Source organism: Melozone crissalis, unplaced genomic scaffold (assembly GCF_028551555.1).
Source record: "Melozone crissalis strain CALT ecotype California unplaced genomic scaffold, PUWL_Pcris_2 ptg000045l_1, whole genome shotgun sequence".
NCBI classification, from domain to species: domain Eukaryota; kingdom Metazoa; phylum Chordata; class Aves; order Passeriformes; family Passerellidae; genus Melozone; species Melozone crissalis.
In genome coordinates this window covers 28,148,503-28,175,673 of record NW_026535823.1, presented here as the reverse complement: position 1 = coordinate 28,175,673, position 27,171 = coordinate 28,148,503, and the positions used below count along the sequence as shown (strand labels likewise).

The following is a 27,171-nucleotide window of genomic DNA, read 5'->3' as shown; positions in this document are numbered from 1 at the left end:
GGAGGGTCAGTACTGAAGTGCATTGCAGAAGTTACTCCATCTGACTCACTCCAGCCCAGGGCTCGGGTTCCTCAGCAAAGCCTGGGGTCTGGCAAGGAGCTCCCAGAGGTCCTGCCTGCTCTGCTTGCTGAAAGGTTTTGGTTTGGGGACAGCAGGGAACAGCTGTGTTGGCCTGACAAAAAGAGGATGAATGTCCTTCCTGCCACCTTATGTTCATTTAAAAGTAGAAAATGTTTGTAATTCTGTAATAGTTGTTTCTGAGAATGAGCCCTGTAACATTATCCAGTATGAGAGCACCAGTTCTGTGTCTATGCTAATTTTGGCTTTTGGAATAGATAAGGAAGCTTTTCCAATGAGTGTCTGATTTAACATCGCAGCCTAATAAAGACAAACCTCCTCTCTGAACATGAGTGACACAAGAGTGATTAATTTCATTCAAACCAAGGGATTAGTTTTTGGAATCAAACTCTCATTTTGTCATGACTAAAATGGTGGCAATAATTACTTTGCAAAGCAGTGTTTCACTCTGAGCCTGTGGGAAGGCAGGATTGAGTGTCATGTTTTGTTTTCATTAGCAGAATGTTTTGTCATTGGACCTAGGCCTAAACAAGGCAGTGACAGGAGAGCTGTTTGTGTGAGTAGGTTGGGCACGCATCGCTGGCTGTGTGCATGCTGCAAGCTGCTTTTTACACAGAGATTGGGCTGCTGGGGTCTGGCCCAAGTGCCATGCCCTGGATCACAGCTGTTGAAGATTACACCAGCAGACACCTTTGGGGCTAAGGAGATTAGACTGCCTGAGTATGGTTCCCTCCACTACAGAAGAGAATTTTGCTTTGTTTTATTTGCAGTAATGGATAGTAAGATCTCTTCTTGTGACTCCTGTTTCTGGAGATCTGAGTAGCAAACAGTGACCATTCATGAAGATCACAGGAAATTATTTTAAGAATAACCTGACAATCTTAAGACAGACATACTGTGTAAAGAAACAATACTGTGCTGGAGTGAGCTTTACTGACCTACCATAAAGAGAAGCTTTTCTGCCCTACTGATGGACTTTTACTATAGATTATCAGCTCAGTCCTTGTCTCTGAAGTATAAAGAAATGTCCTAGTTAGGCCCTCTGAGTGTTTGTTCTCCCTCCTACCACTCGTGGTAGAGTTAAATGGAGTTTTGGCCCACAGAAGGCATGAAACAGCACAAAGAAGGAAAGGTATGGAAAGTGGGATTTTTTTTTTTTTTTTTTACTTCTTGATAATGACAGGAATTCCTAGCTCTCATCTTTGTATTTCATTCAGATGTGTAAGCAAGTAAATATATAAGCCAAATTAAAAAGGAGTGTGACTCCAAGGTATCCTAGGACTCTAAAGGTAGAGTCTGTGGGGATTATAGAAGCCCTGCTTTTCTAGAAGTATCAGCATCCACAGTCTGACTATTGTATCAGCATCCACAGTTATGCATGCAACTTCCTACCTGTATTTAAAAATAATAACTTGCAAATAAATACTTCAATTTATTGCTGACATACAGATGTAAAAGTGAGAATAGAAGAAATGGCTGTTTTGTAAAGTAAACATTTGCAAGATCTTTTTTTCAGATGCAAGCACAGTATGTATACTTTCTTTGCCAACAAATGTCTTTAAGGTTTTAGAATAGAGTCAATTTACTATTTTTTAAATCTCTATGGGAGCTATCTTGATTTCCAGCCAATAGGATCTGTCTGGTCCACAGACTCTTCCTGATGGACAAGAGTGCTACTGTTTGCTTATAGCTGTTGAAAGAACCGTAGAATTGGAAAAAATACTTAGTGATAGAACTTTCATCTGCTTGTTTGACACAGCAGTTAATGAATATCTCATGTCTTGCCATCCAGGGAAGTGATATTTGAAAATCTAACCCGAATGCTGCGTAAAGTTTTTCACAATTAAGGCAAAAGCATTGTCTCATTGAGGACTGAATTTTCCCACCTTGACAGCTAAACATGACAGAGGACTGCAGCCAGTTTGCTCATGTAAATACCCAAGCAGACTGTTCCCTCCCAGGTGTTCAGTCTTCATCCTCACCTGACACAGGGACAGGTGCATGAATACAGTGATGTATTTTGTGTCTGGCCCTGAGTTTTGTCCTTGGAAAGCCCAGCTTTAAATCTGACCTGGTAAGAAAAAGACTCAAATTGAAGATGCCTTTTAGGAGAGGAGTGGTCCGTCTCCAGAAAGCCCTGGAGGGTTGATTTTACAGATGGGTCAGGTGTCACAAACCAGATGATGTGAGTTTCTCCATTGCACTGTGGCTGTGTAAAGGCAGCAGTATCCACATGGTTACACTCAGTGCACGCTTCTTTGGGTGGTTGGAAGCACCTGATCTGTACCTTGGGTAATGCCTGATTTAAACACATTTCAAACTGCAGGTTATGGCACCAGCTCAGTCTGCAGCTAGGGATGTATAGACTGGGTTTTTGGCAGGAACTGTCTAACTTTTGTCTGCAATATATAATAAGTCTTTATAGTGTTTAAGACACATAAATCTGATCTCCCCCCAAACTGTCTGTAGTTCATTTCCTCCAGGGTTGGGGGCAGGGCGAAGTCCAGGTAAATGGAAGGACAATTTGAAGAGGAGAAAGATCCTGTGAAATCATTTGAGCATGAAATGTTGGATTTAAACAATGAAGTAGCTTCCTTTCCTATTCTATCTATCATTTTAATTGCTTAAAGTATATTTCTTAGAAATAGTCAAAATACAGACTCAGACATATTTATATTTTATGCATCCCTGCTGTTACGTTTTTTTGGATGTAAAATGGATCGACAAAACCCATGGAGATGTTTATACAGAAAACACAGTATAATGAAAGTCTTACTGTGAATTTTGTGTTGATAGCATTTGTAATAAATCAGGAGAGTCAATTGCTTTACTCTGCTACACGCACAGTAACTACTGTCACATTGCATGAAAACATTACTTATCTACTCACTGTAAAGATGCCAACTATCTTTGGATCAAACTGTGCTGAACTATGAAGTCAGACTTCTTACAAGGAAGGAAGACTTGCAAATCATACAAATATATGTTCTGATGATAAAGCCAAAGGTTTCTGACAAACTACTTGATGAGGATTTTTTGTATTTGTTGTTTTTCTGTACTGAGAGGGAGGAGGGAACCCAAATCAGTTCCTTGAGTTGTTCATGTTGAAGTGGTTCCTTGGGGACACAGAGGGATCAAGCATTGTGTACCTTAAGCATTTCTGTTTTGGCAAAGAGAGTCAAGGCATCAGTGTAGGGAGATGTCCAACAGGGACAGAAATACTGGGTATGTAATGGACACTTATTTCTAGAATACTGGCTCTTTCTCAGGGTTTCCTCTGGTGTCAGGCTGAGCAGGGAATGAACAACTCCAGATCAGTATTTTTAAACAAAAAACGCCTCGAAAGATGTTCTGATGTTAGCTCTGAGTAGTCATTGTGGCTCTAAAAACAGTAATACATGGCCTGTAGACCAAGTTGAGCATCTCAGTGCAAAATTTAGGCTGTTAGTAACTGCAAGTTTTATAAGAATTGAAGCAATGTCCCTTTCATGGTATGTGTGAACTTCAAAGGCTTTAGCTCTAGAACCACCAGAGGCACAAATAAAATGAGGTTCTGGGGTCTTTAATCCTTTGAAAAAGGGATTATTATAATTATAACCCAAAATTCTAGTCACCCCTATTTGCCCCAATTTCTTGATACAAGTTCTTCCAAAATACCTGTAAGCTCTAGGTCATCAGTTTAATTCTCATTTTCAAAACCACAAAACCTTGGAGCAGTGTCTCAGCCTGGATCGAGGCTCAGTTTTTAATACGACAGTGTTAGAACTGAGCTTGCTTACAGCACTGACAGCTGGTAACACCAAAATTAGCAGTTGTGCAGTTCTGGACTCCAGCCTTGGCAGAGCCAGCTTAGGTACTGCTGAGCAGACTACAAGCACCTTCCTGTGAGCTTACAGTTGGCTTGCAGCAGAGGACTCTGAGTAATCCGGCAATTTCAGCTGAAATCAGAATCAGCCACTTGAAGGCTTTTTCGTTTTTGCATTTCTGTTTTGTTTGGAGTTGTTATGTGAGTTTAAAGATCTTGAATCATTTTCTAAGCCTCTGCATTCAAATTGATTGAATACTGGGTGCTATAAAAACATTACTTCAGCACAGATACACTTAGACAACTCCCTTCTAATTTTCTGTAACTGCGTTCGGGCACTCCAGCAATCCTTGGTGAAAAGCCATTGGATACAAACAAGTTGTAATTTTTATCCCAATTGGATGGCTGAAGGCATTTCATGTCTTTGTGTAAGAAAGTGGCCTTCTCTAATAATACATCCAGGCCGTGCAGGGCTGTGAAAAGGTTGCTTGTTTACCATAGCCAGGACTCTGTTAATTCAGTGCCAAAGGGGGTATTAGGCTTTCCCATTTGAGCTGCTGTGCTATTAATGCAGGATCTTTCACTGTACTTTTTACATCTTCCCAAGTTTAGTGTGCCCAGTTCTCAGAATGTTATTCCTCTTGCTGGACAGAGGACACAAAGGCAAGGTGATGCCTGCAACAAATCCTTGTTAATATGCTTCACCCCTTTTGGGAATTTCCAAAAAAGATAGATGTTTTCAGAAATGTCTGTTTAGATAAGGAGAAATTCCTGTGCAGTGTTAATGACTTACAGTCCTTCCTTCTGTAGTCAGGCTCTTGCAAAGATTGCCATTTTAACAGCACCCTTGCAGTATTATCCATACCACTGGATGTCCCTTAGATCCACACACAACATTCTAATTACGGATGAGATTTCATCACAAGTATAGCAGGATCTGGTGAACTCTGTATGAATGTTCCTGTTGTCATCCACATACTGCAGACATAAAACCACTAGCTGTCTTTTGGAGAAATCCATTGTTTCATCATCCATAATTGTACAGCACTTTCCAGAAATTTTCTGAGAAGCATCCCTTATGAGTTATAGAGCCATAATTTCCATTATCTCATGTTGAGTAACTGGATTTGTGAATTTGTCTTGAGTCATTTTCAGCTACTTTGAAATATGAGGATCAGATTCCGTTTGCAAACAAGACGGTTAAGATTGATTTCAACTTTATTCTTTGCTAAAGGGTATATTTTCAGTTTCTTTAGTTTAGTGGTCTTGCAGTGCAAGCCTTTGTCAGGCAAGATAATATCTTCCACTTAGTGTTTTCATAAGGATCTTCCTGTTTTCTTTTTTCTTTAAAGAGCATTGAAAATTTAGCATTTCGCCCACATGTTTGTGGTCTTCTGAATGGTATCAGCTGCTTTGCAATGATCTCAGATAGATTTTAAGATTGTTTTTTCTCCCAGCTGGAAAACGTGGATGGCATAACAGCTTCATCTGTGCAGTTAGTCAAAAGTGCAGTTCTTTGGTGCAAGCTACAACAGTAGAACCCCTGTGTGCTGTGACCACCTTGCAAACCAGACAACTGTTAAAAATCCTCAAATTAGGGATCTGAGCACCCAGTCAAGGAAAGAAGTAATATTTTTCTTGATGAGCTGTAGTTGGATTCTGCTACAGACAACATTGGATAGAACTTCAACCACCAGAAGCTGAATCTTGCTGAAAGTTTGGGTTTTTTCTCTTTCTTTTTTTGCCCAGCAATCAGAAAGCTTAAGTGATTTTCATTTTGGCATCTGGAAGTTCACCTTGTTCAGTCACTACTAGCAGAGTGATACAGCACAATAGTGGTTTTTTTATCCATTAGGTAATCCTGTCTGGAAAAATGAAAGTTCTATAGAATTACTGCAGTATTTGTAGAAGAAGAGCAATACCTTCCAAGAGAAAACTAAAACATCTATAAGGGAAGTAGGAAACCCTTTAATTTCATGGGTGTGGGGTTTCAAGCTGCAAAAGGTCACTAAAAAGATGATGGTCTCACCATTGCCTGGCTGGTCACTCCTCATGCAGAGGTAATTCTTGGAGCTTGGTGACAGAAGGGAAAAAATGTGAGGAGCAGAGGAAGTTGGCCAGACCTACAGCACACAGTGGGTATCCCTGGGAACACAGAGAACACAGAAAGCCATTTTTGAGAGGAGGACAATAGTGTAGAAGAAATGGGAGACATGGGCAGCAAACTTCAGCCAGGCTTAAGTGGAAAGGCCGTGTTGGATTGTTCTTCCAGTTGGGTAAAAGAGGCATCTAGACAGGGATGCAGAAAAGGCCCATCCACTCATGAGGGTTTTTCAAGAGCCCTTGGCTCCATGGGAGAAGAAACAGCAGACAACATTGAGAAGTTACTCATTTGAATTAAAAAAAACAGCAAAGTGCACATCCAAGGGACTGATCTTGGTGACTTTAATTCGTAGAGAAAATAGTTTATCAGCTTCTCTACTAAAGCTGTCTCTTCCCATTGCCCTCCTTCACAATTTCACAGAGAAACAAGTGTCTGCACCCATGACAAGTCACAAAAACACATGAGGACCTCTGCAGCACTGCTCACTCAGGCAGATCCTGAGTCCAGCTGTAAGAAAAATGCTGATGCACCCAACATGCCTTCTGTAGAATTTAGGAGCTGATGCTAGAAGGCTTTATTGGCTGACTGCTTATGTCTTCAGAGCTTGGAATTAGAGAAAAGTCAGGAAGAAATGTGCTTTTGGAGGGCTTTCAGTGCACTTTGACTCTCTCGAGGTGCATAGCATCAATAGTGCAAGCTGCAGAATTCTTGCTCAGAACTGACTGTTCTATTGTACAAACTTTTTCATGCCTTGAAATGGTACATGCTGATCCCAGATGTTAGAAATAATCAAAGCAATGTGACAACCAGAAAACTTAGTATCAAAAGACACAATCTGATCTGCATTTTAAGTACCTTTTGAAAATGCAGAATCAGAGAAAAATGTTCTAAAAAAATTGAGGTGACTTTTCAAAGGTGTAGTTAAAAAAATAAAACTATAAAATTCCAAGTAGTTAAAAGATTAATGGGAGTTTGATTTGTTTTATGTAGCTAATGGAAAAAGTAGAATATTTTTAATCTTCCTGTGTATTGGCTAAAACTGTTACCTTGGTGACTGTGGAAAAATGGATTGTCTGAGAATCAAAGGAAAAGAACACATCCTTTGAGCAGAGGACTTGTTCCCTGCTGACATAACTCTGTCATGACATCCATAACACCCATGGTCCTGTAGTGATTGATTGTATGGACACAATCAATTGTTGAAGTTGCAAATAGACCCTATTGATTGCAAAAAGTAATAGTTTTCCACCTGTACTTAACAGGATTATTTTCCAGCAGAAAATTTCAACTCAGCTATTTATTTTAGCATTCCATGATTCCATGATAGAGAGGCTTCAAATCTATATTTGTGGTATACCTAGATAACACAGTGGTTTAGGCCTTTGTGTAAAAGGAGGCTGTAAAATGTTTGTATAGTAGTCCTGTTCTTTCCCTCTCTGAGATGTATGTCTCAGAAATACATTTTTAGGAAAAACTCTGAGATCTAGGTTCAGAACTTTGTTTTTCTTGATATAGTAAAGGCAAAGATAAGCCTTACCTAAAATTATTCAGATGCTTTTAGGCTTCTGGAGAATTGATATTAGATCCCAGATTGATTGGAGGCTGATGCAGCTCAAATCCTTCTGTTAGTCTTCACAACACCAAGTGATTAGTAATGCTTTTCTTCAAGATGAAAGCTTAGGATCGTGGAAATGTGGTTTAGGACTTGGTGTGTCCTCGGTGTCCATGAAATGACTGTGCCTGGTCTGTGTATGTTACACAGCAAAATAAGGTGGGGTCTGATTTAGAGCCAGCACAGCCATTTAGTGCCACTGTGCTACAGAAAGGTGAATTCAGGGATGACTCTGGCAGTAAACATGACTGCCACTCACAGTTACTTTTAGTAATAATAATAATAATGATTTTAAAATAAATTGTTGAGGAGCATTTTTCCTGGTTTCTGTGTGCCAAGGCACAAGGTTTGACTGCAGCCTTATGTGTTAGCGGGCAAGGCTGAGCTAAGTAAGAGATGATAGACTTGGATTTGCTTGGGAAGGAAAGGCAGTAGAAAGCCTGGCTCTTAGCAGCATGAGGTGACATGGTTGGGACTGTCACACAGGTAGACAGATCAGCCCTTGTAGATCAGTGTGAGAGCTTGATGTATTGAGAGGCACAGAGTTTGTGAAATCATCACCTGCCTGGGAATATTTCTGTTGGGAAAGAGTTGGACACAATTTACAGAGTTGCAAAGATAACATCTTAGGGATCCTTCTAATCTCTTTTCCATGAGACAGATAAATTTGATTGATGCTCCCTGGTGTATAAACACCCATACTGGATTAAAGTTCAATATTCTCTATATTAATGGAAGTGGCAGCAAATGCTGAAGGAAGAGCAGAAGGAGTCAAGCATGTAGTCAAACTTCCTGCCACTAATAGTGTGAGGTCTGGGGATTTCTTGAATTAGTGCTCATGTTTTATAGACCTTCACCTGTCTGGCTACCACATTTTTTTCTAGTTAGCTTTTTGAACATATGCATTCACAATATTCTCTGATGGTTTTTCATGGCTTAGTTGTATTTTAGTGAAACTCCCCACTAAAAGCTGACACATCACGATTACACAGAATCTGCCCCATGATGTTTGCATTTGGTGCCTCCTCTCCTTTGCACCTTACAGGAATGTGAGTGGAATGGTCCATAATCCATGTGCTGCTTAGTAGTATTTTACTGCTCGGATTGCACAATGTTTAATGACATGTTAGGGAAGGAAATTTGTCACTTCTTGTCCTGAAGGAAAGTTGTCACAGGATTGAAATCAAGTATAATGCTGGTACAAAACTCAAACTTGAATTTTATAGCATGACCTTTAGGGTAGGATGAGATAATTTTAAGAGGCCATCATGCTCCAGGGAAGTCAAAATGGACAAAATGGAATGAGAAATCAGGGGGAATCATTAAAAACATGAGTACTGAATTGTTTTTGCACTGTGTTAGGTTCAGATATTTGTCCTAACATCTGGTTTCTCTACCACTTTCATCTTAAATCTAAGCTGGATTTTCTTAGTAAACAAGCAGCAAATTCATCACTGAGAGCTTTCCAAAAAGCTTTACAAGTTATTTTAAAGATCTTTTTGGATCTTTTATTTTTATTCCACAATAAGCTTCCATTCATGACTAAAGATGCCTGCTTGAGGTGTCAACAACCATTTTTCTTTCCTACATTTCAGCCATATTTTGTTAAACTGAAGCAAAAAAATTATTTAGATACGCCAATAGAAATTGATTTTGAAATGGAGAAAAAAAAATTATTATTCCTTCTGATATCCATACAGCTGTGAATACATCTTGATTCAATCTGTACCAAGCGGTGGGAAAACACTTTTTGAACAGTTTGAAAGCATTTAATAGTCCTGTGATGCACAGTTGATTTACAATTGAGCTGCACTGGATTTCAGTGCCATGTGTCCGAAAGTTTGAAAGTATGATATGGAAAATTATTACCTTCACTGTTATTCTGAGTAATTGCTCTCTAATGGACTCTTCCAGCTTTGAGACTGTTTTATTGCTTAAGGTAACTGTTAGCTGGTGCCAGTTAATACAGCTGTGATTATTGACCAGCCCCTGGGAAGATATTTCTGTTCCCTGGATGACAGGAGCCCTGTGTGCTCCAGCCCTCTTAGCTTCTAAACAACTCAGAAAATGAAAAATAAAACAAAAAAAAATCCTTTTCCTTTAGGAGTGATAACTTAGGATAGCAGAAATACAGGCCTTGTCAAAGTGGTTGTAGAATTCCATCTCAGCCTGCAGTGATGCTGGGTGTCTCAGGAGGTGCTGTGGTTATGGGGTGGTTCCTTTCTGCTGAAGTCTTGATGATCGCCTTCTTGTGATACAAGGAGGTGAGAATTAATTATTCCCTGGTTGCCTTTACACCGTTCATCATGTAGCTTGGTCACCTCCTGTTATCTCTGGGTTTGAAACAAAGTTCCAGATCTCTGTGGGATCTCTTACTCTGAGGTGCATTCTCTGCCTTTGCTTATGTCTGTTGTGCCCTTGTTTGTACAGTGTCCCTTTTGGCTGGAATTTAACTGCAATCCTGAGGAAGGGTAGCCATGGATACATGGAACAGAGGGTTTTTTGCTGTTTCCATTTCTTTGCAGCCCTCGAGTGCTCTTCCCCGCTCTACCGGGGTTTGTAGCATGGGCATGTGCCATCTGAGGTTCCATGGACTGAAACAGTCCATAGTCCATAACCAAAAGGAGTAATTTTAGGTACTTGATAAAGGAATGGTTTGGGGGGCAAATCCCATTTTTTTCCTGACTGGAAGTAGAGCCTGTTCACCAACGACACATGTTGGATAATCATGGGTGCAGCTCATGGCCATGTACCCATCTGAGTAGGTATGTCATTCGGTCAGGCATGCTTTTTTGTATTTATTCCATTCATACCTTATCCAACCTGATCCTTGTATTTAATTTTTAGTCTGAGTGAGGAACCAGATTGTTTCAGGTTGAAACTTCATGGGACGAGAAAGGAAATATTTTAAATAACTGAGAAATAAGGTTGCTGCAGCTAGGCTATTAATTACTGAATATTCTGTCAAGTGCTGAAAGAAAGAATATACTGAGACTTCTAAAATCACACAAAAGCATCTGGAAGAGGAGCTCTATTTCTTTGGAGCGATGGCAGACAGGTGCCAGTGAAAATTTGTTAATATCAGCAAAAAGCTGAGTTCTAAAAATACTGTCATTATTCGTATCTCTTTGAATTTGAACCGTTTTGAGCTTGGCAAAAGTAATTAAAGCGTCTCCAGCTGAGGCTTTTAGCCCCACTTGTTCCCTTTTCTTTTCTAGGACATTCTGCCCAGGTAAAAAGGGGGGACATCTCTGAGGTTTGCTGAAGTGCTGTTGGCTGTTTAGGTGTGCAGACACATTCAGGGAGGTTTTACAGGGCATGGAGTCAGCTTGTCGCACTCTGTGCATATCAGAGTTACCGTGAGTTAATATTCTTGTACTGTCTGGTGTGCAGGCACACTGGGGATAATCACAGGTGGTCTTTTGCTGAATAAATGAAAGAGGAGCCAGTAATTCTCTATAGAGGTACACAACTGCCATGGGGCCTTTGTTGTGGGGTATTCGTGTTCCGTGCATAAGACTTTGTCTCCTGGATAACTTAATCTGCACCAGGGGAATTCAGTGCCTTCCTGAGGGGAGGAGATACAAGTGATGTTCAGGTTGGGAGGCAAAGAAATGGGACTGCAGGGAGGGAGCTGCATTATGCCAAAGGACAAAAAGACAGAGGATGATGCTTTGAAATACGGTGATCCCCATCTATAGACTGATGCTGGGAACAGAGAGGAGTGTAGGGGGAGGGCAGGGCTGTCACTGAATGATCCAAGCCATAGGAGACCTGTCTAGTTAACAGAGCAGTAAATCTGAGCTTTCCTGTGTATATTTATTTTCACATCACAATCTGTTTAAGCAAGAAAAGCACATTCTAATTGCACTCTAAACAAAGATTTCTCCTTCAGCATTTTACAGCTGTTTCTTGTATGCAGTGCCAAGCTGATCTTGGTGATGAGATGTTCTAGCACAGCATGGACATGAGCCCAGTGGGCAGATGTTTCTTGTGCTGCCTTTTCATTCACTGTTTCAAGGGGCAGTTGAGAGACTGTTTTACTCCTTCATAAAGGTTTATAATTCATGAAGCCCGTTATGTGTACAGAGCTGCACATCTGGCATAAAGCACTCTGGTGGCCCAAAGAATGCGCTCGCAAGAAATAAGATGCTTTTGTAGTAAATTCTGCAGTCTGACTGGAATTAACTTCATTTAAGACTAAAGAGCAAAGATAATAGATAAGATAATGGATGCTGGAAAGGTGATACCAGGGAGCTGAGTTGAGTTACAGTACCTGTGACATCTCCGAGCAGCGTGAAACGCTTTGGGCTGTAAAGCTCCTGCCTGCAGTTATCAGATCATGTACACAGCGACCTAAGGATTTGATCCCGGGGCTGGGTAATGAGGACAGCGTGAGCAGCAGAGCAGGGGCCGTTCGTTCCCTGTGGCAGAACGGGGGCAGAAAACAAAACCTCGTACTGCTGTTTCTGCCGGTGCCTCCGGGACGCGCCGAGCCGGCTCGGGTACCGGGGCTCGGGTACCGGGGCTCCATCACGTGGGCTCGGCCGGTTCGGCCACCTCGGCTCGGTCACTGGGGCTCGGGTACCAGGACTCCATCACGGGGGCTCGGGCACCGAGGCTCGGCTACCGGGGCTCGGCCACCGGGGCTCGGCCGCCGCGGCACGGCGCTGCTGTCGGGACACGGCGCTGCTGTCGGGACACGGCGCTGCTCTCGGGACGCTGCGATTCCCCGTTACAGCCTCCCCCCCAGCAATGTCACCGCCGCACCGGAACGCTCCCGGCTCCCGCTCCTCGTCTTCATTCACGCGCTCTGCAGCAAAAGCCGGCTTCGCAGAAAGCGAAATCTTCCCCCTTTAGATGCCCGCTGCAGAACGTGCGTTTGAAAATTGTAGCCGGCGTTTATTAATTTAAAACAAACAAAACGAGCCAGTGATTGTGGTGATAAAAATATTCCAGTTGAATAATCAAATGTACCATAAAGTCCCTCTGGACTAAGACATCTTACTAGTGGCATCCCAGCTAAATTTAGACTTTAAAATTAAAACCATTTCTGCTAAGAGGCCAGATCTGTGGGCATGTTGTGCAGTTAGTGAAAAGACAAAGATACTTCCCAAAGGTTAATTCAGACACCTAAGATCTGAAGTTATGGGTGTCTCTCCTGACTCTTATAAAAGGCTCTTGAGCTCCCAAATTAGACAGAACGAGTGCAGGACTGAATTTAAGTGTAAAGTCCAGGGTGGGCTGTAGTGAATTGAGGCACAGATTTTGATTAGCTATCAAAGCAGTTGAAGCCAGGCTGGTACTTTTTGGCACAAAGGGCTGGATAAAGAGTTTTTGTGGACATGGAGAATCTCTATAGAGGCTGACAGTAAAGTACATATTAATCAAAACTGCTCCAAAAATTATATTTCTTAAATGGAACAGTGCAAATCCTGCTGACTTTTAATGGACCTTATATTCCAGTTCCTTCTGTGATCCATTGCCCACAGTGCACCACAGTCCCTGTATTTGTGAAATGTCCTCTTCATCAGTTGGTTACTGCAGGGTGTCTGGGAGAGCCTTGCTGACTTAGTAATGATCTGTACCAGGCAGGTGAACAGCAGCTCAGGACAGGGATGAGTTTGATAATACATTTATCTTGGGAACCAGCAGTATTTGGAGATCCACAGTCTAGCTGCAGTGCTGGTTAATATATTGAAGTTTTCAGCTCACAACATGTCTGAAGTAAGTGCTGCATGCTTTTCCTCACTTCTCTAGGAAGAAAAGGGATTCTTACCAGAATGTGGCAGGAGATCCCAAATGGAAGCTTCAGAGTATTCATTATTAGAGAGCAAAAATGACACAGTTATTTTAACAGGTTTTCATCAAAATCATGTCAGGGACATCATCTGCCAGCTCCATTGAAAGAATTGTAAGAATCAAGCCTAGAGAAGACCAGAGGGGAAAGAAAGCACACTTGAGTGGAGTCAATCATAACTCAAATTTACGGATGTGGAAAAGCATCCCATTTGCTAAGCAAACTATTTTTCTGCTTTGCTTATTTTCAAGTTCCCACACCAGTTACCTACTGATCTATTCCTTATTTAAAATTGTAGGGTAAAAATCTCTCTTCGTTTTCTCTCATAGCATGCACTGTATTTATCTATTTATTCAGTTAGAGTGAGAACAGAATTTGGTTGTTCTAGTCTGGAACAATCAGTGTTCTCTATTTCAGCCTAATAAGTACTCATTTAGCTTTATTTAAATCGTATCATTTTCTTCTCCTCCTCTGAAAAAAATGGAGGGAAAAAGTTCTTTTAAAATTTTGACTCACCCAAGGGCTTTGTAAAACTGGAATGTGCAATTAACATAAAACCAATTCTTCGGTATCTGAAATTGGGGGAAAAGGCAGGACTGATTCTTGATGCCTCTCTTGTGCAACCCAGCATTCCTTCAGAGTAGAAAGATTCCAGTATTAGTGGAAAGCGTTTTTGTAAGACATCTCAGCCCGTGCCAGCACGGCATGTAATGCACACCAAGCAGCCAGCTCATGAAGAAAAACATGTTTACAGAAACTGAAATGACTTCTTTGTTGTTTACTCGTGCAGAGGAGAATGGCGTCAGGGGTACTTCGAGAGAGAATGTTGCTTTTAAATTGCCACTGAACCAGCACGGCGGTGTGACCAGGCAGAGTTTCCGTGACCTTGAGACCCTTCCGGGGCTGCTGAGCAGATGCCCCATCCAACATTTGCTGTGTGGCGCAAAGAGGGGCATTGTCACCAAAGACACGGCTGTAGGCTGCACTTAACCCTGCCCTGTGAGCCCAGGCAGTGCCTCAGTGCTCGGTCACAGCAAACCCTGCTGGTAACATCACCCACCTCCCCAGCGCTGCCAGGCTCTGCCTGCTGCCTGTGCTGATGGATCTGATGGATCCAGCTCACCTGAGCAGTTCAGAGCTCCAGCATGGCATTGAGATCCTCAGTAATGTGTGAGGGTTTAAATGCAGCTGTGCTGCTTGTGCTGGTTCATGCTGACCTTCGAACAGCACGTTGTAGAAATCTTCCTCCCTATTACAGGATTTTGGAATTCCTCTGGTTATTTCCTGTTCACTTTTATCTGCTCCCCTCTAGGGATCTGTAATTGCCTCTGAATTTTTTTACCTCTGATAGATATGCATCATCAGTACTTGTTAAAGGAGGGGTTTGTTTTGTTTTGTTTTCCCTAAAGAGCAATTTGTAATTCATGCAGTGAATGTATCTTTTGGCTCCAGGCTTGAGATCCTGGAGATCCCACCCACTGTGGGCACAGGCTCTGTTGCATTTCTATTCACCCTGGTGTGGAAGGTGTTTTGAGTATTGCCTATGCAATCAATCAGGTTAGTTATTTGTATCCTCCTTTTTCTAGTAATAGCTGAGTGTTTACCAGGGTTACCAAGATCCATGGGTGTGCTGACAGTACCTGGGCAGAGGGCAGCTCAAGGCAGGAGAAGGAAAAAACCTGGCAAAATCAAAACCACTGACTGTAGAGGATGATTTGATATTACCTTCACCTTTCCTGGTAGAACAGCTGCCCCACAGGGCTTCCAGCTACATGCTGAAGGGGTTGTCACCATGAGCAATATTAGTGGAAAGTATTTGTGTTGTGAATGTCCGGCCAGCACAGCTCTGAGTGAATAGTTTGTGTGAAGAGCATGACAGAAGTATGCAGCTTTTTTTTTTTTTGCTTTTTTTTTTTCCTCTTTTTTTGCTACAAGGAGCAGGTAATGGAGAGAGGGGTGGTTCACACACGAGTTAGATATCACTTACAGTAAGTGTGTTGCTCTTGAAGAGCTTAACCAGACAATTCTGCAAACACAGCAGAGCTCTTGTAGGGCTTGTCATGATTTTTAGGTCCTTACCCTTTTCATTTTCTTTCTACTCCTGGGTGGTACTTCTTGTCTTTGCTCCACTAGATTTCCTGCCATTTTAGCAATAGTTTTCTCTTCTTTTCACAGCATCTTGCATTGCAGGCTCTGCTGGTTCATTTTCATCTTTGTATTACTCTCGTGGCATGAAGTTACCCCTGTTTGCAAGTGGGGGAACAGAGGCTGTGTCCCCAGATCCTTTATCCATTCCTGTTGATCCTTATGTACAGAAGTGTTGTATGATGTGCTCTATCCTAAGTTGTGCGAGAAAACAGTTTCACTAGATGCTCCTTCTGCCACTCTGGAATTTCTCTGTACTGCAGGTTTACTAGTGATTTCTCCATATGACCAAGGATTGTATTTTCTGGAGAAACATATGTGTAACAGAATAGATCTCCCTGATCTGACTGTACTTCCCTGTTTTCTGTCCTTAATTTCATCCTGTGCACTTACACTCGTGCTTCCCTTTTTAAACAACAAATAACAGTGTGTTCTGCTGGATCATTGCTGTCTACTTGCCTTCCTCCCTCCAACCACCTTCCTAGGATGCATGTCCCATTCTTTCTCCTCAGATTAATGAACCTTTGCTTTTCAAGACCTAATGTCAGTTTTTCACTTGATAGGCCTTTCCTCTCCATAGTTACTCTTTCTCTGACTAGCTGGAGTGATCCGCTCCTTCTCCTGGTCTCTGCTCTGAGGGCAGGAGCTGTTCTGGTGCTTTCTCTTCTTCAGCAGTGGGAGGTGAGTGACTGGACAGCCATTGCCACACAGCTGCCTTGTGCTGCCCTCAGCATGGCCTGGAGACAGAGTGGGACAAAGAAACTGCAGGGATAAGAGGGGAGTGTGGGGGTGACTCACAGGGGATCAGAAGTGTGACACAAATCAGTGTTGCAGCAGTAGCAACTGCTTCATCCTCAAAAGCTGATGGCTCTGTGGGAAGCAGATTGCCTATGACTCAGCTGGCTTTGCTGACTCCTGCACAAGTTTGAATGAAGCCCAGGCTGACCCCAGAGGTCTGCAGTGAGTTCATCCTCTTGATGCACACAGCTGGGAGATGTCTAATCCTGTCTGCAGTTCAGTGCTGGCAGGAGCTGAGATTGCTGCCCTGTGCTCAGAGCTGAGCATGGGAGAAGGAGTCACAAGGCTCACTGTGAAATGATGCTTCAGAGGAATAAATTAAAGGGTAATGAGGATCTCAGAGATCTTCTTATCTCTTAAAATGAATCATACTACTAAAACCACAGGATAGCTTTCCTGAGGTGTTTAATAGCCCTGAGAGGTTCTGACAGCCCCAGCTCCTCTGCAGTCTGTTCCTTGGATCTAGAGCAGCTATTGAGACTGACTGTGAGCAAGGCTCACACTCCACTTCTTTTCCTTTCCTCTACCTCGCCCCAATTCTCCTTTCTGTTTGATCACTGGGTACAAAATCAGTGGGTGTCTGTTTTGTTTCTGGCACTAAGGAGCCATGGCTTCTGTGGCTGTTGTTGGACACTGCTGTTAATGTGTCACATCACTGGAGTGGCTCTTTTCCTTATGCCTCAAACTTTTACTGATGGAATCGCTGTGAAAACTAGCATGAAATGGATTTTGGACCAAAACATATAAAAATGAACACATGGGGTGGTGTTGAGCCAGTTAATGGGACTTAATATTTGGCAATATCGTGGTTTGATGAAGTATTGAAAAACAGGCATGCAGTTAGTTTAGCGTGGTTGTAAGGAAAGTGCATCTTGTCCAAGAAGTCTGATGTCAGATTTCCTTGAGGTTATGAGGTTAATGGCTTGAGGTTTTCTTAGAAAAACCTTCAAACAATCAAAAGCCATAAAACCCCCAACAGACATCATGTGCTATTGCTCAAACATTTGCTAAACAGATAAAAGTGCTGTCTCAGAGTAATTGACAGTAGCAAGTCCAGAGGAGGTGGATCCAGTGGGTTTGTGTGTGCAGTGGTCAAACCTTTTAACACTTGGGGCTGGAGCTCCTAAACCATTGCTGATAGAACTTCCTGCAGGATGTGAAGGTGGATTCAGTGCTGAATCATGGCCAGAGCAGAGTAGTGTAACATTTGACATTTTCAGTCATTTAACAAGTTGGAACCCATTGAGAAAAAATGATTTTGGCATAGCTTGGTATTGTATACTGCTGGGGCAGTAGGAGAGACACCTTGTCATGGAAAACCTGAACTCCTGGTGTGGTTCTGAGTTCTGGGCAGCAGTGGCTGTACATACACTGAGGTGTTAGAGTTTTATGCTGTTCCCAGTAGAACATTACAAGTTGGAGAAAGTGCTTTAAAGAGGGAGAAACATTCCTGGACCTGAGTGCTTTACCTTCTATCTTAGTGGAAAAGTTGAGTGAATTAATGACAATAAAATTCTGTATGTAGCAGAAAAAAAGCATAACAAAAACTGAGGGCTGGAAACTGAGTTCAAATAAATAAAATAAAATAAAAAATTCTTAATAAGAGATGTAAAGCATCCCTGGAATATATGAAGGCTCTTTGCCTCCTGAAATTAAGAGTGGATGCTTTTTTGGCAGTTGTGTTCAGCTAGAGCGTGAGTTTAGAGGGTCAGAGTAACTGAGAGAAATTCAGGGTCAGGCAATGGGATTCAGTAGGTCCAGCAGTCTTTAAAAAAACTAAAGTTTTGAGAAATTGTATCACCTAAAGCACAGGGTCAGGCACGGAGCCAGCTTTCTCTCATGGATGCTAAAGGCAGATGTTAATCATATCACATTCCTGCCAACCTTCACCAGATTTTCTTTGTCATCCTTAAAAGGGTATGATTTTGCTCAGTGGGAGGGTTTTCATTGGCTTCAGTGAAGATGAGTGAGTCAAAATACCATTGCTTTTACTCCCAGATCAGTGCTCTGGTTTGGTAGTGTTCAGATATCAAGTATGAGGGATTCACCAACACCTTTTTATACAGGCATCCCTTTTGATGCACTTTTAAAGCATTGGAATTTAGTTATTTGACAGATTATCCTTCCAAGAGCTGATATAGAAATTAGAATTTGGATATTGCATTTTCCACTGTCATTTGGTAACAATTGCAATAAATTTGATGTATTTCTACCTCTATAAATTTACTGAAAGATCAGAATCAGACTTGTTTATATTTTCATGGTTGAGTCATAATTGCTTAGTGTCTGCTGTTCTTTCCATAGATATTGGACTTTTGAGTTTAAAGAATTATTTTGAAAATGGAAATGTGGTGAGAAGGTTGAAAATAAAGGCAGAGAGAAAGAAAGCTTGTCTGCAAGGCAGATTGTTTTCCAGTCTCTCATAGCTATATTAAAAAGCACCTGGAGACAAGTTAAAGAAGAGGTATTCCTAGCCCCAGCACAGAACTTACTGCTGCTCATAAAATCAGTATAGCTGGTGCTGCCTAACAACATCCTTGGGCAGCTGTGCTTGAGCAATTCACCAGGTTATTGTAGAGCAGATTATCCACACTGTCTCTCTCCTTCTGCCTGGGGAGAGGCTGCCAAGCCCTCATCAGGGCCCAAATTCTGCCTTTACTCCCAGTGGCTGGGAGAGGAGATGGTATCTAATTGAAATAGGTATTTAATGGTATTTAATTTGAAATAGGTTGTGTTTGTTTTGTGTGCTGTTAGACAAGTGTCCTTTGCAGGCTCAGCAATAATCTTCTGTGTGCAGAATTCCTGTGAATGCTGAGGGATGTGCAGGGGAAGAGGCCAGGGAGGGCTTTGGGGTCGCTGCAGAGCGAAGGGGCTGCCAGGTTCTGCCTGCTGCTGTGTACAGCACAGTCTGTGGGGTCAGGATGCAGCCCCTGCCTGCCACGGGGGCCAGCAGGAAGGCTCTGCTGCCAGACTCACCTTAGCAGGAGCCGTGGGAGGGAATGGAGGGGAAGGAGCTGAATTCCTCTGGGTGGGCAGAAGAAAGCAGGATAGGGGCACTGAGTGGTACCTAATGGGATGGCCCTTTGTAGCCCCAAGCCTTATCCCTGCCCTCCTCAGCAAGGTCTTCCCATGTTTCCTGGTATTGCTATGGCAATGTTATCAGTGCTTGATTCATTGATATCATTGCTTGGCAATGTTATCAATGCTTGATAACATTTCTGTCTCTAGTTAGCTAACCAGAGTGCCCACAACTGGAGGGCAAGTAATTCATTTGTGTATTGACACAAACCATAATAATCCTGAAAATTTGCTAGAATTACACAAAAACAAGTGGTAGGAATGTGGTGGGTGAATGCTGCCCTTCAGAGTTCCCTGGTCCACCTGGATTTGAGGCAAAGCAAAAGGAAAGAAGAAGGCTGTTCTGTTACTTGTGATGCAGGTTATGGGATTTGTCTGATATCAGACCCAGCCTTTCTGTCCTCAGGTTGCCACAGAGTTTTACAGCAGACACAGAGAGAAGAACACATTCCTGGTGTTTCAGTGATTTACAGATTTAGTCCAGCCACCAATATATACTTGGTCTCTTTGGCATGGAAACTACATCATCTTCCCATCTTCCTCCTCATATGAATATGAAGCATGAATAGTTTGTGCAGCCTCCATCTGCAGGTTGCCATGTGTGTAACACCTTTTTTTTTTTTTCAAGGACACAAAAGGAATAAGTTAGCTGTTAAATCACAAAAAAGGTGGACAGCTTCTGTCGTTGAAAAAAATTAAGTTATGATAGTATAAATAATATTTCTCAAGTCTAGTTTTTTGATACAGTGACAAAAAAATTGAGGTTTTTTGTCACTGTGTCAAAAAAATCCTTTTAATTACGCTTAACAAATCAGTGCACAGTGGGATGTAGTGCAAAATTAAACAAGCTACAGTCTTACGGACAACCTAGGAATGCATTCCTCAGTGTCAGAGCCATCCACTGGTTCCTCCAACCTATTTTTCAACCACATAAGATTTAATTGTTGCAAATGGAATACTTGTTCTACAGAAGTCCAATAAATCTGCAGTCTGTCTTCTCAGTAATCAATCACAGATTGTGAATTGCATGAGGAAAAATCTATAAGATATGTTCTTCATGTCTAGTACGTTGGGTTATTTTCATGTCTTGTGGTTTGAATTTGGCCACTGTCATTTTAGAGGAATTTCCTGCCATCTGCGTTCAATTGAATTTTCTCACAGATTTGGGCTTGCTTGTAAATACTGGGATCTGGCAAAAGGAGTATCTTTGTTCTTCAGGGGCATATTCAAAAACCGTTAACATGGTGTTGGCATTGTGCTGGGTTAGGGAAGATCCAGGAGATAAAAAAGGTATAAATTCCCCCCTGCCCCTAACAGCTGATGATTTATCTGTGAAGGAAAAAGAACAACGAGTGCATGAGTGTGTGGTAGAGTTTTATCTCAAGCTATCATGGTATTTCATATTTTGCTTATTATTAGGGTGTTGGTCTGACTCTCTGCTTGTGACCACGTTCGCAGGCAGCAGGCTTAGGGTAGCCAAAATATTACAGCAAATTCCTGGGGGATCTCATTGCACGATCCCAAACAGATTGGGAGTTGGTTTACCACCAGCTCTAATTTGTGTTTTGGCTGCTGATTTTGCATTGAGTTAATGTCCAAACAGTGATATTGGCATATGTAGATTCTTAGAAATCACACATACCTTGGGGCAAAGGGGCTGCTCTATCTTCAGTTTAACATATCAGCTGCAGTGTTACAAAATTCAAGGTAATCTCATCATCCTAACTGAAAGATTGAGAGAGCCCTCTGCATTCCTTCCTGGAAGAGTGTGTATAATCGAATAAAAAAAAAATCCAAGCACTGAGGATCAAGTTTAAACCAACAAAATCAAAACAATTCAGAAGGGAGTTTATTGTCGTCTTGAGCTTAACCTCACAATGAGAAATAGCAGATAAAATGGATTTACATGTGTACTCAACTGTGTTACTCGCTAGAGATGGAAGAGATGTCTCAACTCAGAGGGAACCTGCTTCAATTTATCTCATTTTGCATATTTCAGTTTGTCAGACTTTGTGTTGTTTGGGCATAAATCAAGGACAGTTCCAGCCTTCCTCTGAAAACGATGGCAAGGGCTTCGAGATTTACCACATCTCTTGTTTCTTAACAGCTTATTCTGTTTGTAGATGGAAAGATGTGTTTTCTGACCGCTGGTTTCACAAACTAACTTTGGTCTTTAGGAATGGGTTACTTCACCCTGTGGGTCACTGGGCCAAGATTAGATCTTCCCCAGCTCCTTTAAACTTGAATTGTGCATTTAAATACGTGCAACTGCCTGGAGTTCAGCACAGTGATCTGTTGATAATGCAGCAGAGGGAATCCTGCTTCTGCTGCCTTAGTTCTGCAGGCAGGGGAGAAACAAGTGTTTTGGCCAGCAATGTCCTTGGTGTCCCTGTGTTGTTCAGCCTTTGGTTTCTGTAGCAAGCATTTCCCAGATTCTTTCAGTACCTGACAGCAGTCCTGTCTGAGATGTTAAAGAGCAGCTCGGTCCAGGCAGCCAGAGGGTGTCATTTTTGCATAATTTATGTTTTGGAAGAACCAGCCAGAGGGTGTCATTTTTGCATAATTTATTTTTTGCAGCATGAGAACCAACGAGTTGTTTTCAGTATTGCATTTTCCATGGTCTGGAAATAGTGGGAGGCACTGACTTGCTCCTTGCAATGGCCTCAGACACACTCAGAACTCTCAGGCTTTGTCACTGCAGCCTCTGGGATGCTGAGAGCTGGGCAGAGCAAAGCACTTTCCTCTCACTGGCACGAGCAGCTGCACTTGCATTTGTGTCTCTGGCTGCTTTCAGGACAGGCAGCTTTACCAGCAAGGAGCAGCATTTACCCTGGTACAGAGAGAGATTGCTGCTTCCCATGAATCCCAGGAATACCTGCACTCCTGCTGCAGGCAGGCTGGCAGTGAGTCAGGGGGCACAGTTCAGCTGGAGCAGGGTGACGCTGTGTGGTTCTGCCTTTTGGGGTGCCACTGTGTCACCCTGGCTGCCATGGACCCGTTCACTGCCTGGGAGGAACCTCTCACATGGAATATTCCCCCAAGGTTCACATATGTCTTAGGTTATCTTTCCAAAGATTCCAAATCTTAGCAATATTTTGGAGAGATTATTCAGTTCTTGCTGGGCATACTTTTCTTTCCTCTTTCCCCATTTCCTTTTTTTTAATATTAGTCTGCTTATCATAACATTGGTAGAGATACTTGTAATATTTGAGGGTATTTCCAGTGATGTAATTATTTTAATTAAGTTATAATACATCAGGCAGCACTATTCTGGCTTCATAAGGAGCTGAGGCTGTTTTTTTATGAGTAAATAGATGTTTATTCACTACTTCTATTTTCAATATGGCATGACTACATTAGCAAAGATTTGACCTATTTGATCTTGACAACAAAGACCATGATAATCTGGAAACACACCTTAAAACTTTAAGCCATGACTCTGAGAGGGAGAAGCTCCTTTATTTAAGTAAAGTTTCCAAGATTCTCTGGATCACCAGTTTAATTTGCTTGTTTACCAAACAAAGGATTGCATTTTACACAAGCCAAATGAGCCTGGCACTGCAAATAAAAAACAGATTACATTCGTTGCCATTAGTCACTCAGACTTAAAGGGCAGCTCCTCCCTGAAAAGCAGCTCTAAAAACAGCATTGAAGATTTCCATGGGTTTTGTCCTTTAGTATTTCCAAAGCATAAACACTAAAGCAATACTTCTATTTCCTTTTGTCAGTCTTGTACAAATTAATTTTGTTGACTGACCTTCTGTTAATAAAGTGTTTCACGTTTAACAGGCCTGTCTCCTGTTCACTTATGTGGTTCACTCTGTGCAGGTTTTGTCTCTGATTATTCTGAGGCAAGTCTGAGTTCTGTTGTAGTCAAGAAGAGCTGAAACTCCTTATTTCCTAATGATTTTTTTTTGAGTGAGTAAATGATAGGTGGGATAAATCTTCAGAATTTTCTTCCAGTGATAAGATCCTATCATGTCCTGAATAAATCCTGTTGTTTGCTCCAATATTCTTTTGCTTTGGGTATAATAATTCTTGCTTTGTCTTCAGGAAAGTTGATAATTTGCTTTGTCCCTGATCCTTTGTCACTTTATCACTTCATCCTGTTATCCTCTTGTTCCCTCTGTTGTTCCTTCACACACTGTAATTTTCCTCTCTCAAACAACTATCTCCCTTCCTTCTGCTGGGTTTCCCAAACACATGCCAGCTCACTGAGTTCATCTGCATGATGCTCTTCATCTCGGGCTCTACTGGAGACCAATGAAACCTGTAGGGAATTAGCTGACAAAGCCAATTGTTACTGTTATTTCATAAGAAAACATGCTTGAGTTTTCTTTCTCTTTCTCTGAATAGCTAAATGATCCTAACAATAGTTCTCTGGTTCTTTCTCCTGTGTTTGCTTCTCCCTGCCATTTTGTGTCATGAAGTTAAACCACTGGTGTATCTTGTATGCTGAAGGGTGTCCCTCAGGTTTGCCACATAGTTGCTGCAGAAAAAAGAGCATCACTTAAAATTCTGTGTGGTTTTGATAAGAACAGGATGCTTATCCTATGGGTAGTGAAAAATTCCTTATGGTCTTACTGATCTAGTCTGCCTTTCAAATGCTTGGGGGATATTGTACATCTGTTGTTGCTGGGAAGCTTCCTTGGATGTGCTAATTCGGTTTTATTTGGATCCTGAGCTGTATCTCAGTAAGAACACAGACAGAACACAGACAATCTATGCTGAAACACCACGTGATTGTGCATGTGTATGACTCAGAAGTTTCTGGAGTCAAGGTGCTCCAGCACAATGGAGCAGAATAACCTGGAGTCTTGCCTTGATCTCCCACTGTACACCTGAGAATTGCAGGTGTTGATGTTACCTTGAGAACCTCTGAGCTACTGATGAAATCAGATGAGCTGAATACAATTTTGGAGTTACCCAAATGTTGCATTTGCTCAAGCCAATTGGATTAAAACCATATTCTGCTGCTTTTAATGTGACTACGAAGAAAGGTTGCTGTGTTCTCATTGAAGATATTCATGTGGCTTAGTAGTCTGAGCTTCAAAATACATCATGGGAGATTGCTGTGTTAAAAACTCTGTTAGAGAAATCCAGGAGTAAAAGCTAATATCTCTATTAGAGGTTTTCACAGATCTTCACCAAACGGTTCTGTTAAAGGTGGCATAAATCTGTGTGCCTGAACTTGTTTACCCAGCTGAGATTTTGACACGGATGGCATTGATCATTGGAAAGTACATTTGCATTTCACTTACCTATAATTTTATAGAAGCCAAATGCTTAAGTGCAAGCAGGTGAGTAATTTAAACCATTGTGGACTATACACAATCCAGAGAGTAAACAGGTCATCAGAGTAAATTAGGGATGAAGCTGTAGAATAAAACATGCCAGCTAAAAGATTTGATACATTATCCTTACAGTTCTCAAAGACATGCAGAATTATCATCCTGATACAGGCGTCTTAATTTAAGTCAGAATTTGTATCTGAAGTTAGTCTGAAGCTCAGAGAGATATAGGAGCCATGGGAAGTGCCATCTGAGACAGTGAAAAGCTCCACAGTAGGGAAGCTGTGAGTGGTGCAGGGATCTCTGACTCCAGCCATGTTATTATTACTTTTTATGATGTGTGACTTGTGCTGTGACAGATTAGAAATCTGTTGTTGGAAGCTCAGAAAAACATAGATACATGAAGCTCTATGAAAGTGTTTTAAAAACCAGTGACATTTCCTAATTATATGCATTATTTTTTTTCTAATATTTTTTCCTGTCGCTTTGGTTTGTGGTTCTTGATTAACAATTGGCTTTATTTAAACTGAAGCTCTCTTCTCAAACCCTCAAGTTTCTTGTGAATTGGATGCTCAACCCATCATTTGTGGCCTCACCCAGTTGCTGTGGGGATTTTTAGGACTATTGTTATCACTCATCTTGCTTGTTGTTAAGTAGGAAAACTAAAGAGGTGGTTGGGGATAAAAAGAGAGTCTGTAATCACAGAGGGAAATGACACCTTCAAGCCAGCACCTTTGGTCCTGGAAAGTTGAGACCCTTGGGGAAGGAGCAGTTAAAATTCTCGGTTAGGTTTGTGTTGTAAGCTCACAACAGGCTGCAGAAGGCGTGGGGCTGTCATGCTGTTCTCAGCTCAGGACAAAAGCTCAGCTGCCCTGAAACCAGCAAAGGGAGCTGAAGTCAAGGCAAAGCCCAGTGCGGGGAAGCTCTCAGAAGTCACTCCCTTGCCAGAAGTCTGCACTAATCCCCAAAGTGATGCTGATACTGCCAAGAGACAAGAGGGCTGTGGCTGTTCCTCCTCAGCTATTAGTATTAAACCAACATGACTATGGGAGAGATCAAATTGCATCTGCTGGCAGAAAACCCCTCTGGCTTACCCTGCCTTTGTGCCTGCTGGAAGATGTGGCAGGGCTGCAATATTTGGGTAATGAATATTGCTGTGCCATCTCCACTTGGAGCTGTTCCTATGCAGAACTACTTGGGAATGATGTGGTTAACAGTGTGTTTGTTTAAGAGGCAAGGGGGGAGGGAAATTAGTATCAGGTAAAAATGTATATGTCTGTGTGTATATATAAATTCCCAAAGCATTTGCAGCCAGCTACTTAATAGTTTTCATTGAATTAATTTTAAAACATGAACCTTGTTTCCTTTATTTAATAGAACCAAACGGCTTCCATATTCTTGCCTGTAACTAGCAGGGTTTATATAGCATTCTGCAAACAAAGTAAGCATTAAAGTCCCTTTTGTCCATCTGTGGAATGAATAATTTTGTGCAAAGTATTTATTATAAGCACACGATACACTTAAACTTTTTACTGTAGTGGTGACAGATCCAGCACAGAACTGGATTGTTAAGTAGCAAGCACACCACGCTTCTATACTGTATAAAAATTTACTGACCTTTCTAAAGGCTCTTGGGTTCAAATGAAAATGTTAGCTCACTTGGCTAACTTTTGGGTGCTACTTAAAATGGTTCTGGATGTTGGAAGCAGTGCACAAGAGGCTGTGAGGAGTTTCAGTCAGAATTGCACAACTTCAGGAAGGTGAAGGGAAAGCTTTGGGTTGGGTACACGTGGGCACTGCCCGCCTTCTCCGTGGGACTGCACAAGGCAGCAGCTGGGTACCCCTGGATTAGGTACCAAAATGTCCTTGGGAACCACCTCAGAAAAACTTTAGGATTTCCCTGTTCCTTGGCAGAAGTTGGGACTAACCCAGAGGTGACATGTCACAAGTACCTCCCACTAATGTAGCTGCTTTTAGGATGATTTATGGTAGATTCTGTAATGTACTAATGTACACACACACCAGTCCTATTTGCTGTAAGTGAAGCAGTCCCTTCCCTTCTGGGAGTTACACTCTTGTACATGGCAGTTAATTGCTCCCAGAGTCACACTGTTCCCCCTCTGGGATTCAGTACGTGTTTAACATTCAGCTCTCTTGTCAGAACCCAGACTTTGGGCTCCCCAAATCATCCTTTGCTTGGGTCTGTATGCAGAGAGCCAAATTCAGGCAGGGCATGAGGAGATGGGATTTATGGATTAGCCACAGGCACACACCAGGCTGGAGGGAGTCCCAGAGGGGATGGCACACGGGCCCAGGGCTCTTGGAGCTGACCTAAGCCACACCACTGTAGATTTCCTGTAACCTTGGTTAAGCTCACCTCCAGATTTGGCTCAAGGGCTGTGCAGAATGTCTTGGACATGGCAGTAGGGGCAGCTGGTTTAGTTTGTCTCTGATTGTACT

The 27,171-nt window shown here is 42.0% G+C and overlaps 1 protein-coding gene across 1 annotated transcript in view; it reads left to right on the top strand.

Moving 5' to 3' along the window:
• GLIS1 (GLIS family zinc finger 1) overlaps nt 1-27,171 on the top strand; it is a 177,966-nt gene that overhangs the window by 28,852 nt on the left and 121,943 nt on the right.